Genomic DNA, 17,577 nt, shown 5'->3' with positions numbered 1-17,577 from the left:
CAGAAACGCTATGACAGAAAAACCAGGGGAAGAAACGCTATGACAGAAAAACCAGGGGCAGAAACGCTATGACAAAAAAAACAGGGGCAGAAACGCTATGACAGGAACCAGGGGCAGAACGCTATGACAGAAAAAAACAGGGGCAGAAACGCTATGACAGAAACCAGGGGCAGAAACGCTATGACAGAAGCGCAGTGATAGAAACGCTATGACAGAAGCGCCGTGACAGAAACGTTATGACAGAAGCGCAGTGACAGAAATGTTATGACAGAAGCGCAGTGACAGAAACATAATGACAGAAGCGCAGGGACAGCCACGCTATGACAGAAGTGCAGGGACAGAAACGCTATGACAAAAAAAACAGGGGCAGAAACGCTATGACAGAAACCAGGGGCAGAACGCTATGACAGAAAAAAACAGGGGCAGAAACGCTATGACAGAAACCAGGGACAAAAACGTTACGACAGAAAACCAGGGGCAGAAACACTATGACAGAAAAACCAGGGGCAGAAACGCTATGACAGAAAAACCAGGGGCAGAAACGCTATGACAGAAAAACCAGGGGCAGAAACGCAATGACAGAAAAACCAGGGGCAGAAACGCAATGACAGAAAAACCAGGGGAAGAAACGCTATGACAGAAAAACCAGGGGCAGAAATGCTATGACAGAAAAACCAGGGGAAGAAACGCTATGACAGAAAAACCAGGGGCAGAAACGCTATGACAAAAAAAACAGGGGCAGAAACTCTATGACAAAAACCAGGGGCAGAACGCTATGACAGAAAAAAACAAGGGCAGAAACGCTATGACAGAAACCAGGGGCAGAAACGCTATGACAGAAGCACAGTGATAGAAACGCTATGACAGAAGCGCCGTGACAGAAACGTTATGACAGAAGCGCAGTGACAGAAATGTTATGACAGAAGCGCAGTGACAGAAACATAATGACAGAAGCGCAGGGACAGCCACGCTATGACAGAAACGCAGTGACAGAAACGCTATGACAGAAGCGCAGGGACAGAAACGCTATGACAGAAGCGCAGGGACAGAAACGCTATGACAGAAGCGCAGGGGCAGAAACCCCCCTGACCGATACCTCCAACGTGACTCTAGAGAAACGGTGGACTGCCCCCCCCACAAAATCTGCCAGCATGAGCCCCCATATATGCGGGTGGACAGCCCCCCCCCAATACTGTCAGCGTGTGACCCCCCTGCAGCAGTGAGATGGACAATCCCCCCCTGCCCTCACGCTGCCAGCGTGGCCCAGGAGGAGTGAATAGAAGTCCTCCCCTCTTTTGATACCAACATGCTACTTTCCAACATACAACCTAAAACAGCATGGATGGATACATCTTCTACTGCAGCTATTGTACTCTGGCAGCTGGCACCTCCAGCTATCAGAATACCCAAATGGTGTCTGCATCCGATCGGATGCAAAGTTGTTTTTGGCTTCGCCTGGGAGAAGTGAATGGGTGGATGGATGAATGCTGCGCCCCCCCCCCCCTTGTGACACCAGCGTGAGCCCCGGGAGGAGGAGTGAGAGGACAAACGGCCGGCGTGAACCCGGAGGAGAAGAAAGGTGAGTGGGGGTTGGGAGGGAGGCGCCTGCATCTGCATGGGACTAGGAGAAGAAAGGGAGACATGCGGGAATCCGCCACGTGAGTACCGGGAGGGGGGTGGCAGGCCCCCTAGGACCTGGTGTGAGAACCGGACTGTGAGCGGCTCCCCCCTCCCCCTGCTGCACCATGTGAGGACGTGATAAGCGGGCGGCAGGCAAGCAAGCAGGTCTCCATGAGGACCGGCGTGAGGGGAACCTCCACGAGCCTCCAGCTGCTGACCTGCAGCTCCGCATCGAAACCGGAAGTGACGCGTTCCCCCTGGCAACCCCGAAATGACGTCACCCTGAAAGAGACGCCGACACCGCACCTGACGGGGAGGGAGTCTATAAGTACTCTTAGACTCCTCCCACAAACTCAGGCTGGCCTGCGGCCAGCCTTCCTACATACACATGGATTGCCCTCACAGGGGTTTTTCTCCAACAGAAACACAATAAATAAAAAATGCCAAGTCACCTGGCTCTTAAGGCTCACTGAGCCTTGGGTGCAGTACCTTGCTGCACAGGCCCACTCCTGGCATCTAGGAAGAGGCTCTCCTGACACTCCAGGCTTTCACACTCCTTGGAGACTCATGGTTCCCTCTGGTCCCCAGGACTTTCTCTTAGTCCATTGTCTCAGCTATGGTCTCCCTCACTCTCTCAGCTGGCCCATCTCATTTTCACTGAGACAGGGGTTCTCACTCTCACATATCCTCTCACATATCCCCCCTTTGTTTCGATGTGGAGGGAGGGACACCAGCACCTGTCATCAGGGTTGGGACACCTCTGTGCTGGCTGTCAGTCACGTAGGCCCTAACCCTTTTTCCGTGTGTGCTTCCAAGTATGTCCCAACCTAGATCTTGACAGGCTCCTATATTTTCCTATACTCAGCCTTCTCCCTCTTCTTTTGGGGTCCCTGAACTTATTCATTTTTCTTGGGGGAACTCTGCTTTCCTTGATCTTCCTTTCAACTCACTGACATCAGCTTTAACTTTCACTGTAGGCTCTTCAGGTTCAAATACCTTTCTCTGGTTATTCGTGGCAACCAAATCATTGTTTGCCGAACAAACCATTAACAGATCACAACTTTCAATACCATCAGTACTTTCTATCTCAGTGCTTGGAGGAGGGACCACACACAGGCAAGTGACTACACTCCAAGGGACCACAGCACAGCTCCACCTCACCTGTTGTCTAACATTCCATGGGCAATTGTTCTAGCAAATTACATTGATCCAAGCATAAACCATTTCTTTCTGGTATACTCATTACATTGTTGCAGCAACCAATACTTGTAACAGTTTTCCCCACAGTGTCTCCGGGTACTTTAAGTTGTACCTCTTTCTGAGATGTAGAAAGCATCTCTGCTAGGGCTGTGTCTATTCTGAGCCCTTCCTGCTCATGAGGTTTAGCGGGTTTGACAGTATCTACGCCCTCTACTGACCACTGCTCAGCCGCACTTTGGACCACACCGGCAGAGATTTTTCTAGTCACTACATCACCCGGAGAGACTTTTGATGTTCCCAACAGTACTCCTGAGCGCCTTCCATACCCTTTTAGAGAACTTCAAGACTATTTGCCACACTGTTAATAAGCATTGGTCCCACCAATACCATTTTTCATCAAGGTTTCCCAGCATGGCCTGTACCACCTGGCTCCACCCATTGGTACTATGCAGCACCACCTGGTCCGACTGCCTTAGAGACACCCAAGTATACAGTAAGTGCATAAAAGTTTGATTCTCCTTTCACTGGTACACAACCTGCATGCAACACAATCCATCAAATAAACTTCTGCGCAAAGCTGTTCACCTAGCTGCCACACACAGCTAGCAGCAGTTTCTGATGCGACTCACCACTGGAGCAGAGACCCGGATTCCACCGTGATTTGACAACCACTTGTGATATTGGGGCGATATTGTGCCCACTATTTGCAGCCACTTGTGCCCGTCATACGCAGCAGTTGTGCCCTCTATATGCAGTCACTTGTACCCATCATACGCGGCAGGTCTGCGTATGACGGGCACAAGTGGCTGCATATGGTGGGCACATTGGCTGCGTATAATGATGGGCACAAGTGACTGCATATAGTGGGCACAACTGCTGCGTATGACGGGCACAAGTATAAACAGGGCCCGCCCCCCCTTCAGCAGAGTAGGCTAGGGGGGCCGGCGGCTCTATATTTTTTCTCGACCTCGGGACCAAGCAGGCTACTGTGTGTTTAGGGACGGGGCTGGAGGCGGTGCTGCCGATAATGTCATTAAAACTGTTGCTCTGCCTCCGCCCCCGACTACCCCAGTCTATGATATTCACGGACCAAAAATAGCAAGCAGGCTACTCTGTGTTTAGGGATGTGTTCATGGGGTCACGATTCATTTCCATACAACACGCCCCCTACCAGCCTACTTTGAATAACGCGGTTTTACGCTGGCCCATTTACGCTACGCCGCCGTAACTTAGGGAGCAAGTTCTTTGTGAATACAGTACTTGCCTCACTAAGTTACGTCGGCGTAGCGCATATGAGATGCGCTACTCCCGACTAAAGATACGCAGCTGTACGTGAATCTGGCCCATTGTGTTTTTTTTTTTAAATTGTCACTCTTCTTTTGTTTATAGCGCAAAAAAAATAAAAACCGCAGAGATGATCAAATACCACCAAATGAAAGCTCTTTTTGTGGGGGGGAAAAAAACATAAAGATTTTGTTTGGGTACAGTGTTGCATGACCACGCAATTGTCATTCAAAGTGCAACAGCGCTGAAAACTAAGAATTGGTCTGGGCAGGAAGGGGGTGAAAATGCCCTGTATGGAAGGGGTTAAGGGGAACCCCAAACCAAAATTTAATGTGTGGGTGTCCCCCCAAAAACCATACCAGGCCCTTCAGTATGGATATTAAGGGGAACCCTGCGCCAGATTAAAAAGACAAGGGGACGAGAGAGCACCCCCCTCCTAAACCATACCAAGTCACATGCCCTCAACATGGGGAGGATGATTAGGAGTCCAAAGCACCATGTCCCCATGTTGATGGGGACAAGGACCTCTTTCCCACAACCCTTGATTTGGTGGTTGTGGGGAAAAATAAAAAAATAAACCGCGCTAATGATCAATGAACATTGAAAACATGAAAATAAATATGTGAACCACACAAATAATGCAATAAAAAACAAGGAAACGATTCAAACTGAATGAAAGATATCTTTCATTCAGTTTGAATCGTTTCCTTGTTTTTTATTGCATTATTTGTGTGGTTCACATACTTATTTTCACGTTTTCAATGTTCATTGATCATTAGCGCGGTTTATTTTTTTATTTTTCACATTGTTACTCTGTTTATATGACACAGGTTAACCGCAGCTTCATTTATGTTTAGTTTGCACTTTCACATGCATCTTTGATTGAATTCATGTATAACACATTTATTTAGATTAGCACAAATTACATCACATTTTTTCCTGGTGGTTGTGGGGGTCTGCTGGTGGGGGGCTTATCAGAATCTGTGAGCCCCTTTAACAAGGGGAACCCCAGATCCCGGCCCCCCATGTGAATTGGTAACAGGGTACATTGTACCCCTACCATTTCACAAAAAAAGTGTTATACATGTTAAAAAACACAAGAGACAGCTTGGGACAAGTCCTTTATTAAAAAAGTAAAAAAAATCCAGCGATGTGCCGCTACTGATGCCTCATGGTGGTTCCCGTCGAATGACACTACACCCGCCATGACAGTTCTTAAACAGCTGAGGGCGGGGACACCCGTGATGTACGCGGGTGAATTGCCCCCCTCTGACGCCACAGGAGTTTCCTGAGGTTTCCCCGTGGCATCAGATGGGGTGGGGTCACACGCGTACGTCACGGATGGCCCAGCCCTCAGCTATTTAAGAATTGTCACGGCGGGTGTAGAGTGATTCGACAGGAACCACCATGAGGCATCAGTAGCGGCTTTTTTTTTCATATCGCCGAGTCGAAAATGGATGCACATCGCTGATTTTTTTTTTTTAAATAAAGGACTTTTAATTAAGGCTGTCTCTTGCGGGTTTTTTTTTTTTTTTACACTTTTTTGTGAAATGGTAGGGATACAATGTACCCCGTTACCAATTCACATAGGGGGGGGCCGGGATCTGGGGTTCCCCTTGTTAAATGGGGCTTCCAGATTCCAATAAGCCCCCCCATCGCTGGGGGGGCTTATTGGGATGAGGCCTTTGTCCCCATCAGTGTTTGGTGTGTACTGCTAGAGAGATGTTTTTTTCTTGGGAGAGTGCATGTGATTAGCACAGGGCCAATCAGCACTGTCGAGACAGAGGATCAAGGGAGAATTAAAACTTCTCCTACAAACTTAAGCAGACACTGATAGAAGTCACAAGACTGCTATATACTGCTGATGAGAAATCAGTTTATATTTCCTAAAATACTGTATTTATCGGCGTATAACACGCACAGGCGTATAACACGCACCCTAACTTTAAGAGGGAAGTTTCCGGAAAAAAAATTTCCACAGCCCCCTGCGTATAACACGCAGGCACAGTTTAACCTCTATTTTCAGGGTAAAAAAGTGAGTGTTATACGCCAATAAATACAGTGGGCCAGATTCAGAAAAAAGTTACGTTGGCGTATCTGTTGATATGCCGCGTAACTTCTAGGATGCGCCGGCGTATCTTTTTTCTGTATTCAGAAAGCAAGATACGCCGGAATTTTGCTTAAATACGACCGACGTAAGTCTCTTAGTATCTTAGTTGCATATTTATGCTGGCCGCTAGGTGGCGCTTCCGTAAATTTACCCGTAGAATATGCAAATTAGGTAGATACGCCAATTCACGAATGTAGTTGCGCCCGTCGTATCTATATGCGCCGTTTACGTAAGTCGTCGGACCGGTGTAAAGTTACCCCTGCTATATGAGGCGTACGCAATGTTAAGTATTGATGTCGGGACAGCGGCTAATTTTCCGTCGTTTACGTAGTTTGCGTAAAACGTTCGCGAATAGGGCTTTGCGTAAGTTACGTTCACGTCGAAAGCATTGACTATTTGCGCCGTGATTTCAAACATGCGCACTGGGATACGTCCACGTACGGTGCATGTGCCGTTCGAAAACAGCGTCAATTACGTGGGGTCATGATAGTTTAACATAAAACACGCCCACTACCAGCCGGATTTGAATTAGGCGGGCTTACGCCGACACATTTACATTACACTGCCGTAACTTAGGGCGCAAGTTCTTTCTGAATACGGAACTTGCGCCCTAAGTTACGGCGCCGTAGTGTATCTGAGATACGCTACGCCCACCGATAGACACGATAATGTATCTGAATCTGGCCCAGTAACTGCAATTCCATGACCTGTGTACTGTGGGAGATCAGATATAGTGAATGCAGGTTCTGGGATAAAGAAACACTTTAACTATATGAAAGCTACATTTTGTCTTTAGCTCTTGTTCTGTTTTTGTAAATGTATCCTGTTTGTGTTATGTCGCTTACACACGATCGGAAATTCCAACAAGAAAAGTTCAATGTGAGCTTTCTTTTTGTAAATTCCAACCGTGTGTAGGCTCCATCTGACTTTTTCTGTTGGAATTTCCGACAGCAAACATTTGAGAGCTGGTTCTCCAATTTTCCAACGGGAAAAGTTTTTGTCGGAAATTCAGATCGTCTGTTTGCAATAATTCCGACGCACAATAAAACACACATGCTCTGAATCAATTAGACGCATGCTCGGAATAATTGAGCTTATTTTTTTACGGCTCAACGTAGTGTTGTACCTTAACGCGTTCTTGACGGTCGGAATTTCAGATAAGATTTGTGTCACCGTGTGTATGCAACACAAGTTTGTGCCAAAATCCCGTCTGAAAAAAATCTACAGTTATCTTGTCGGAATTTCCGATCATGTGTACGCGGAATTACAGTACCGGTAAATCCTATCTAAATGGCATTTTGTTTTATAAAGTATTGCATATCATAAACAATTTTTTATGCTTTTTCATAAAATACTATTCACCTTTTTTATATTTTTTGCAACTCCCTGATTACATTTACTCTCTCTATTGTCAACTGTACATCATTGCTGTGGAATATCTTTCTTATAGTGACAGCAGTGGACAATTCCTGAACAATGTGCCACTTTTAATTTCTACTAGGGGTACATGGAAAAGGGTGACAAAATCATAGTAGAGTTAGGAAACAGTTGTCACAACTAAACAAAGACTGGTTAGACAAGAATCTTCATTTTATTATTATCAATTATACTTTTAATGAAAGCTGCACATTAAAAACGATTTTAAATAATTTTTTAAATTATAGTTACAAGTTAAAGCTCACCTACAATTCTAGTAACTAGGTTAATATCTACATTAAAACCACCAGTGTAAGTTAAGAATTAATTTCTTGATGTTCCTTGTATATTATCTACTGTACATGTGACCCGTATGGTCTGGAGATTAATATAAGGACCAGTCGTTTGTTAATTACTATTACTGTATTCTAAAAGTAAAATCTTTTAGCTAGGCTATTAGTAGGAGAAGCAAGTAGTAAAACTCAGCCAGAGGAAAAAAATCAATACAGTTTACAATGTTCTCAAAGCTGAACGTGTATGCTTCTGTGGGTGGTCATAAAGCAAAAGTAAACAACCTTAAACTGTTGCATATTACTGATTTAGTGGCATTTCTGTTTCTGAAAACAGTCTGGGAAAAGATAAACATGAACTAAATTCCAATATAAAAGATAAAAATAAAAGAAAGCATGTCCTTTAAAAAAAAAAAAAAAGGAGAGGACATGTTTTACTAATTATGTAAATTTAATATTTTATTTTAATTTCAATATATAAAAGTAATTAATTTTAAAATAAAAGTAATTCAATTTTCTTTAGGTTCTAACTAAATATATATTTATATGTGTTTGTGTGTAAATACATAAACAGTATATACTGTATCTATAGCATAGAGGTGGAGAGCCGCATATGCTTGAAGGGATAGTGGCCCGGGTGCAATTCATGAAAAAAGTATGTAAAATATGAATCAGGAAGCTGGTGTACTTAGAGGGACTTATAACAGGAATAATTTTCCAACATAGTATAATAAATGTCAATATTTTGGTTGGGTAAAGCCCACCTTTCTTAAGAAATCTTAAGGTCACTTTCACACATGGCAGACGGACTCTGCTAGTTCAGCGGGGGATTGCCCTGTTAATCCCCGCTGAGCAGGCGAATGACAGGGACGGACCAGTCAGAGCCCCGTTATTTTCTATGGGGAGATTGGATGAAACGGACTGCTTGTCCTTTTTCATCCGTTCCCATCAGATCCGATCCACTGGACGGATGGCAAACGTATGGCCATCTGTCTGTTTGGAGTATAAAGGGTTGCCTCAATCAGATTAGTCTAAAGGCAGGGGCGGGTACCTTCATCCCTAATGATAGGATATTGGAACAGGATACCTAGGGCTGCCCCAAGCATGCCCCGGTATAATGTAATAAATAGGAATATGTCGGCACCCAAGGATTAGGTCAAAATTATAATAAAATATACATTTATTAAGAAAAGAACATGATTGAAAATGGTTTATACAAAAAGCAGTAAGTATACAGCTGAAGATTACAACCGTGCATAGTTCATACAGAAGGTTTGATGAACCCCATGAATAACAGGGAGCTGGAAATGTAGATCTTGACACAATCCTCTACATGTTTTGTGGCTTCAGCAGCTTCCTTTTTTTTCTTCTTTTCCTACCCCCCTTTTCTTTCCCCCCCTGTCCCTCTTCTTGTTTTCTTCGTCCTTACTCTAACACACTTTGGGGGTTATTTACAAAAGACAAATCCACTTTGCACTACAAGTGCAAAGTGCACTTGAAATTGCACTGAAAGAGCACTTGGAAGTGTAGTCGCTGTAAATCTGAGGGGTAGATCAGAAATGAGGGGAAGCTCTGCTAATTTTATCATCCAATCATGTGCAAGCTAAAATGCTGTTTTTTATTTTCCTTGCGTGTCCCCCTTGGATCTACAGCGACTGCACTTCCAAGTGCACTTCAAGTGCAATTTCAAGTGCACTTTGCACTTGTAGTTTGCACTTGTTGTGCAAAGTGAATTTGCCTTTCGTAAATAACCCCCTTTGTGTTGTCTGTCTGTATCAACAGACAACTATTCCTACTATTATATTATATTTTGAAATTATAGAAATCAACGCCTTCTAGTGTCTCCCGTGTCTGCGGTGGGGGGACTACCTTCGGTTGCTCTAAGGTGCTGATCTGTGTTCTATTGGTTTCCACTGGTAAGCAATGCATGAATTAATGGATTCCCAATATTCTAGATTTATATGACGTATATCATTGTTCTAAATTAGCAACTTGCTCTCCCCCTTTTTTTGTTACTCAATACCCTTTATGACTATTTGATTATGAGATTATATTTACTTTGTAGATAATAATGACTGACTCGGAAGCGACTGAAGCCGCGAAACATGGATTGTGTCAAGACCTACATTTCTAGCTCCCCGTATTATTCATGGGGCTCATCGACTTCTTTGAAACCTTCTGTATGAACTATGCACATTTGTAATCTTCAACTGTATACTAACTGCTTTTTGTATAAACCATTTTTAACCATGTTCTTTTCTTAATACATTTTTATTTTATTAAAATTTTGACCTAATCCTTGGATTCTAAGTCCTGTTTCTACCATTATACCGGGGGTATGTTTGGGGTAGCCCTAGGTATCCCATTCCAATATCTGTCTGTTTTGAGCAGATCTTGTTGGATCGGATGGCAGGCGGGTGTCAGCGGACACATTTCCACTGACATCCGCTTGCCAATTGAAGTTCATAGATGGCCCACTTGGATCCGCCTGAAAAACGGACATGAGGATCCGAGTGGGCTGATCGTGTGAAAGGGGCCTAAGATAGGTGGACTGTGCCCTGTTGAAATGTGGACATTTATTAAAATACGTCAGAAAAAAGTCCCACTAGGTGCACCTGCTGCCTGATGGGTTTTCAGAGTGTATGTGAGGATGCTGTTGGACTGTGAGAAGTGACACTGGAGCAAACAAAAGTCTGGGAGTAGCTGTTTTGCTGGGCACTGTGAGTGCTGAGGACTCTGTGGGTAATAAAGCATTGTGACTGAGGCACTGTGAGAAGAAGGGCAATGTGAGTACTGTAGGCTTATGACTGGGACCCTTTGAGTACTAAGGCACTGTTACTGGGGTACTGGGAACACAGAGGGCTACTTGATCAGTGAGTAAAAGCAGGAGGAGAGGACATTGTGGCCTTGTGATCAGTGAACGGGAGTAAAAGCAGAGGGCACAGGTGACATTTGATTAGTAAGTGGGAGGAGAGGTTGCCGAGTGCTGTGCAATCAGTAAAAAGGAGCAAGAGGAGACAATGTTTAGAGCAGCTTGTGCAGGAAGAGAGAGGGTGCTAAAGGATTGAGTGATCAGGAGACAATGCTAGAGGCCAAATAACCAGAGAGCAGAATCAGGAGGTGGGGACACTGGAGGCAGAGAAAAGTGAGCAGTATCAGGAGAAGATTCTGGAGGCTGAGAAATAAGGAGCAGGAGGACCAAGTGCTCAGTGAGCAGAAGGAAAGGATGCTGAGGGCTGTGTCTCACGTGAGCTGGAGCAGAAGGAAAGGACACCAGAGTCTGTATGATTAGTGAACAAGAGCAGGAGGTGAGGACATTGGGGGCTGTGTGATCAGAAGCTCCAGAGGCCGTGTGACCAGTGAGCTGGGGCAGGAGGTGAGGACGCAGTGTGGTCAGAATACAAAATACATATCAGACTATTAAAGTGGAGTTCCACCCAAAAATGGAACTTCCGCTTTTTGGAACCCCCCACCCCCTCTGGTGTCACATTTGGATATTTTCTCCCACTTCCGGGCATAGATCACTGTGGTGATCGCAGTGACCTATGCCACGTCCGGCGCCTATTTTGTCCTCCCACGCTGTCTTCTGGGAGACACACAGGTCTCAGAAGACAGCAGGGACCAGTGGATTCGCGCATGCACAGTAGGGAACCAGGAAGTGAAGCCGCAACCGAGAGCCAAGGGAGAGATCGGCTTCGGGTGCTGACATCGCGGACACCAAGGACAGGTAAGTGTCCTAATATTAAAAGTCAGCAGCTGCAGTATTTGTAGCTGCTGACTTTTAATATTTTTTTTTTCCGGCAGGACTCCGCTTTAAAGGAGTTCTCCAAGCTAAAACTTTTAACCCCCGCTGTGCCCGGGCTGTAAAACTATAAAAAATAAACTTTCACTTACCTGCCTACGATCCCCCGTTGTTCCGATATCGCCGTCCCGTTCTCCGGTCCCGGTCTCTTCCACTTCCTGCGGGTCGGTGACTCACAGTGCGCTCAGCCTATCAGCGGCCGCAGCAATGTCCCTTTGCGGCCGCTGATAGGCTGAGCGCACTGTGAGTCACCGACCCGCAGGAAGAGGAAGCTGACAGGGACCGGAGCACGGGCGGCGAAATCGGAACAACGGGGGATCGTAGGCAGGTAAGTGAAAGTTTATTATGTATAGTTTTACAGCCACGGGCACAGCGGGGGTTAAAAGTTTTAGCTTGGAGAACTCCTTTAAGGGTATCTGATATGGATTTGAAGGGAGAACCCTGTGGAGAAACCAAACAAATCAAAATTGTGGGATCCCCAAAATCCACACCAGACCCTTCAGATTTGGACCATGCAAAAAACAAAACAAAATGCATTCTCACCTGCCTTCATTCATAGAAGCTGTACTATGTCTTTCATATATGAAAATTGATCTGTGAATAGAAGAGATGGACCTTTCATTCATCCACCCACCCACCCATCCTCCATTTATTGATAGCTATTATGCAGCTTATATGAATGGGCAGGGGTGGCAGAAAGAGTGGACATAGTCATCACTCTTGATGAATGTCTGTGACAGGTCCAGTGGCTGTATTAACCCCTGTAGCACTGGAAGATTAAGACTGCCAAACATGGGATGGGGGCAGAGAATAGAGAATTTCAATATGACAACCACCAGCAGCACACAGGCCACTATGGATTGAATGTAAGTTCAATGCCTTGTGCTGATTTTTAAAAATTTGAGCTAAACTTAGATTTTGTTTTTAGATTTTTAAGTGCATTTAAAGCAGTGATTCTCAGAACACTAGTGTAGCGGCCTGCTCCTGTTGAACAGGCACTTCTGTAAATTTAGTGGGGGTCTAAGCTGCTATTTGACTCAGACTAAAATGATTAATGGCAAATTTAGCCTCTGTTCCAGCCATGGCTGTGCTGAGAGTTCCACCATGTTCGCCTGGGGGTGTCTTTACCACCCCAGGCCAAGGGTGGCAGCAGCAAAGCCAGGGTGCATTGGGTGTTCCCCTCAGCAGCGAATCAGTGGGGGTGGTTGAACGCTGTGTATGCTGGGGAGGGGTACTTAAGGGACAGACGCCATTGGCAGTGGTCCGTTGTTCACGCCTCGTGGACCGCCTGGCCTGAGGTGCGTGTCCTGAATCCTGATTTTGGGACCACAGTGGTCCGGGGTCTCGGCTTTGCCTGGTAGGCTCAGTAGTCAGACTGGGGCCTGACTTTTTCAGAGGTGATCCTGTATCGTCCGTCCTGTGGGAGGAGGTCGCTTGATGAAGGAAGCTAGGGGAGGACCTATCCTGAAGGAGGCCGTGCAAATGGCTGGTACCTTGGGAGAAGGCCTGGAAACTTCATTGAAGGATGCACCATACACTGAAAGGCTTGACGGTATTGCCTGTCGGGCCTAAAGTTCTACTGAAGTTAAGCTGGAGAGATCCGGGTGCTGAATCCTGTGGCAGGGGATTCTGGACCAAAAGTGTCTCCTCATAAAGGAAGGTCTGTGGCAGAGACTGTACTTTATTCTGTGCGCCATCCCGGCTGCTAGGCCAGTGAGAGGGACCTATCCGGGTGAGCAATACCCACTCTGGCTCGAAGTGGCGATGAGAACTGTTTGCTCGAAGCAGGAGTGTTTCCTATTTGTGACTGTGCACCTGAACCTACCTACCCTTCCACCCCTTTCCACTTCTTTCTATTGAAGTTCTACAAATAAATCCCAGAAAAAGAAGTGCATTGTGTGGACATTCTTCGGACTCACTTTCACCCTGGACAGCGAGAACATAGAGGTAACGTGTCTCCCAAAAATACTCAGCAGCTCCTTCGGGGGTAGTGCTACACTAGTATGCCGTGAGAGATTTGCAGGTGCGCCATGGGAGTTTTGAAAAATATTTAAAATGGCTAGCGTTTTGAAACCTTGAACATATCAAAAAACAAATGGTAAATCAATGTCGCAAAAGTAAAATAAATTAACATATATAAAAAAAACAATCTCTGTCAGTCTGTCATTCATTGGTTCCTTTCGTAGCACGTGACTTGTGCGAGATCTCGGGAGAACTTGATCGCTCTAATTATATTATAATAATAGAGACCGTTCCATTCCAACTTTGATGCTGATAAATAAAGTTTGTTCATTGTTTAACAATGAAGAAATACCTAATCAAGTCTGGAACTCTAAAAGAGAAACTGTTAAATGAAAAGCGAAGAAGCAAGCAAAATCACAAAGATTACAATCACTTCAATCTGATTTGCTCTCAAAAGCAGAAACATCCTTCACATTAAATCTTAAATGAAACATATATGTAAAAATAAATAAGTTCTTCACTACAAAAATGTTTAAATCCTTTCAGATTTGCCGTGAAAAAACACTGATCTAAAGGTATTGAGGCTTTTATTGAGGCTTGGGTAGTTAGAATGAATCCCTTTTAGATTTGATTGCAGTCTATACTATCTACTATGCAGATTTACTTTTTCTATTTGTTTTGGTGACACTTGTCACTGGAGCTGAAATTTTAAGTTCACCAGGACAAGAATAGATGGGAAAACTTCCAATGGGAACCCTTGTTTTGGTGACAGCTGTCTGATGGCCTGTACACACGATCAGTATTCCCGGTGGTAAAAAGTCAGAGAACCTGCTCGGTCACTTTACCTGTGTACACACCAGAGGTTTTCCCGTCTGGAAAACTGCGGATGGGCACAGATAGGCGGCACGGATGGGTATGGATAGGCGGCATGGATGGGCACGAATAGGTGGCATGGATGGGTACGAATAGGCGACACGGATGGGCACTGATAGGCGGCATGGATGGGCATGGATGGGCATGGATGGGCACTGATAGGTGGCACGGATGGGCATGGATGGGCACTGATAGGTGGCACGGATGTACTGTAATAAATTGTACTGATGGATGCCAATCAGTGCCAAACAATAATGCCTGGCAATCAGTGATGCCCATTATTTTACTTTATTGTGACAGCCTGGGCTCACAGTACTACAGAACAAAAATTGCATTTTGTATATTAATAAAACAAAACGCTTATAAAGATTATAAGCCTTTGGTGATGTCTGCTTTTCACGATTTCCTTACTTTTTTGGTATAGTCTGACTATTCAGTGCAAAGATTTCATGATGAGAAAAATGCAATTTTTTTAATTGGTCATCAAAAACGACTGTGTGTAGACTCCAGAGCATTTTTCTCGACATAAAAAATTGGCATTAAAAATTTAGAACATGCTCTATTTTTTCTCATAGTTTTTCATGTCGTTGTTTTTCACGTTGTGAAAAATGGTTGTGTGTAGGTTTTAACAATGGGGGAAACAACGTTAGCAGAAGCAGGTTATGAGAAGAGAAATTTGCATGATTAGCCCAAAGGGTGTCGCTAATCGAATGGAACTTCCCCTTTATAGTGCCGTCGTACGTGTTGTACGTCACTGCGCTTTGCTCAAGCATTTTTTTTCACGATCGTGTGTATTCAAGGCAGGCTTGAGAAGAATGGTGTGTACGCGCCTTAACAGTTTGGAAAGCCATGCTGTGTTTAATTAAATTGCCCACAGTACTCCACCATTGTATCATCTTTGTTATGCTATAGCAGTATTAGCAGGGGGAAGAAGAGGGTGCATGGGCAGTTGCTGATGAAAGGAGGCTGCTCTGTGCTTTGAAGGAGAAAGATGAGGAAAGTTTGGTAAACCACTTGCATGCCCTCTCCATGTGCTCTGATTGTATACAGGGCTGGTGTTAGACTATATTGTGCCAGCTACTTGCACCCCCCCCCCCCAAAATATATATATATATATATATATATATATATATATATATATATATATATATATATATATATATATATATATATATATATATATTACCGTGATGATAGCATTATATTAAAAAAGAATACTATTTGCAGTCCAAGTCACACTCCTGATAAAATTCTTAGCATATCGGCAAATGCAGTCTTTGCAAGGATGCAATCTTACCTCCTTTCCAACATTAGCTCCGTGTGCTGGGGAGCTCAGAGGAAGTGATGTTGCATGCAGCACGACTTGCGTAGCACGACTTGCGCAGCACCTCATTGGCTAGATACCTCTTCTTCATGGATTGGCTAAAGTCTGCAGGATTTGGCTTAGTCTCCAGCTAACACCATCCAGTCCTGCAGCGGTATGCCAAACGTTGGCTTAGTGTGTGGGGTACATCGGTGGACTATGTGCGGAAGCCAGTGGATTGTTAGGAAGCTGGTGGAGTGTAGGGATGGCCGTGGCTATGCCCCATGCAGCTGTCTAGTGGGAGCGCCGGTCCTGGCTGTATAACACACCATGTGCCCTATGTCTCAAATGTATAGCAATCTTCAACTAATTTTTTAGAACAAGTAAAAATATAAAGCGTATTTAGAATGTATAAATTATCAAAAAGGACAGGTACTATATAGCAAAAATGTGACACTAGCTTTTAGTAACATATCTCAGTCAATCTAATTTTTTGTTAGCATTGGGTGGGCTATTGCCTTGGGGAGCAAATGCTTTTAACAGCTTCAATACTGGGATACTTTTATTCCCTTACTGCTCAGGCCAGTTTTCAGCTTTTTCACTTTGAATGACAATTGCGTAGTTATGCATAACTGGAGTGTACCCAAACTAAATGTTTAACATATTGTTCACACAACTGAAGCTTTCTTTTGGTGTCATTATTATACAGAATTTATATAGCGCCAACAGTTTACTCAGCGCTTTACAATATAAAAGGGAGACAATACAGTTACAATACAATAAAATACAAGAGGATTTAGAGGGCCCTGCTCAGAAGAGCTTACAATCTAATAGGGTGGGGCAGGTGGTACAAAAGGCTGTAACTGTGTGGAATGAGCTGGTGGAAGTGGTAAAAGATTAGTTGGAGACGTGATAGGCTTCCCTGAAGAGAGGCAGGCCAATAAGAAGGGAGTTGCAAAACTCAAGGCGAGAGATAACAAGGGAGTGAACGAGGAGTTTGGTGGTTTTATTTGTTAAAAAGGGGCAAATTTTAGAGATGTTACAGAGGTGAATTCTACAAACTTTTGACAACGATTGGACTTGAGGCTGAAATGACAAGCCAGAGTCTAGGATTACACCTAGTACCCTGGCATGAGGGGAGGGACTGATGGTTGCATTGTTGATTTTGATGGAACAATCATGGAGGGGGGCACGGGCAGGGGGGAATATTATAAACTCAGTTTTGGAGAGATTTAGTTTAAGGAAGTGGTGCGACATCCATGCTGAGATGTCAGTTAGTAAGTTAGTAATGCGAGAGGAGACTGAAGGAGTGAGGTAAGAAGTATCAAGTGTCATTTAATTTTGTTTTTTGCTAAATAAATAAAAAAGGGCAGAAAATTTTGAAGGAAAATATGTTTTTCTTAATTTCTGTTATACAATTTTGCAAATAAATAATTGTTCTTCATAAATTTAGACCAAAATCTATTCTGCTGCATTTCTTTGGTGAAAATAACCCACATCAGTGTATATTATTTAGTCTGTAGGAAAGTTATAGGGCCAGATCCACAGTGAGAGTACGCCGGCGTATCTACTGATACGCCGGCGTACTTTCAAATTTCCTGCATCGTATCTTTAGTTTGAATCCTCAAACCAAGATACAACGGCATCTGGGTTTGATCCGACAGGCGTACGGCTCCGTACGCCTTCGGATCGTAGATGCAATACTTTGGCGTCCGCT

Source organism: Rana temporaria, chromosome 6 (genome assembly GCF_905171775.1).
Source record: "Rana temporaria chromosome 6, aRanTem1.1, whole genome shotgun sequence".
NCBI lineage: Eukaryota > Metazoa > Chordata > Amphibia > Anura > Ranidae > Rana > Rana temporaria.
The sequence above is the reverse complement of the archived record's forward strand: the minus strand, read 5'-3'. Positions refer to the sequence as shown.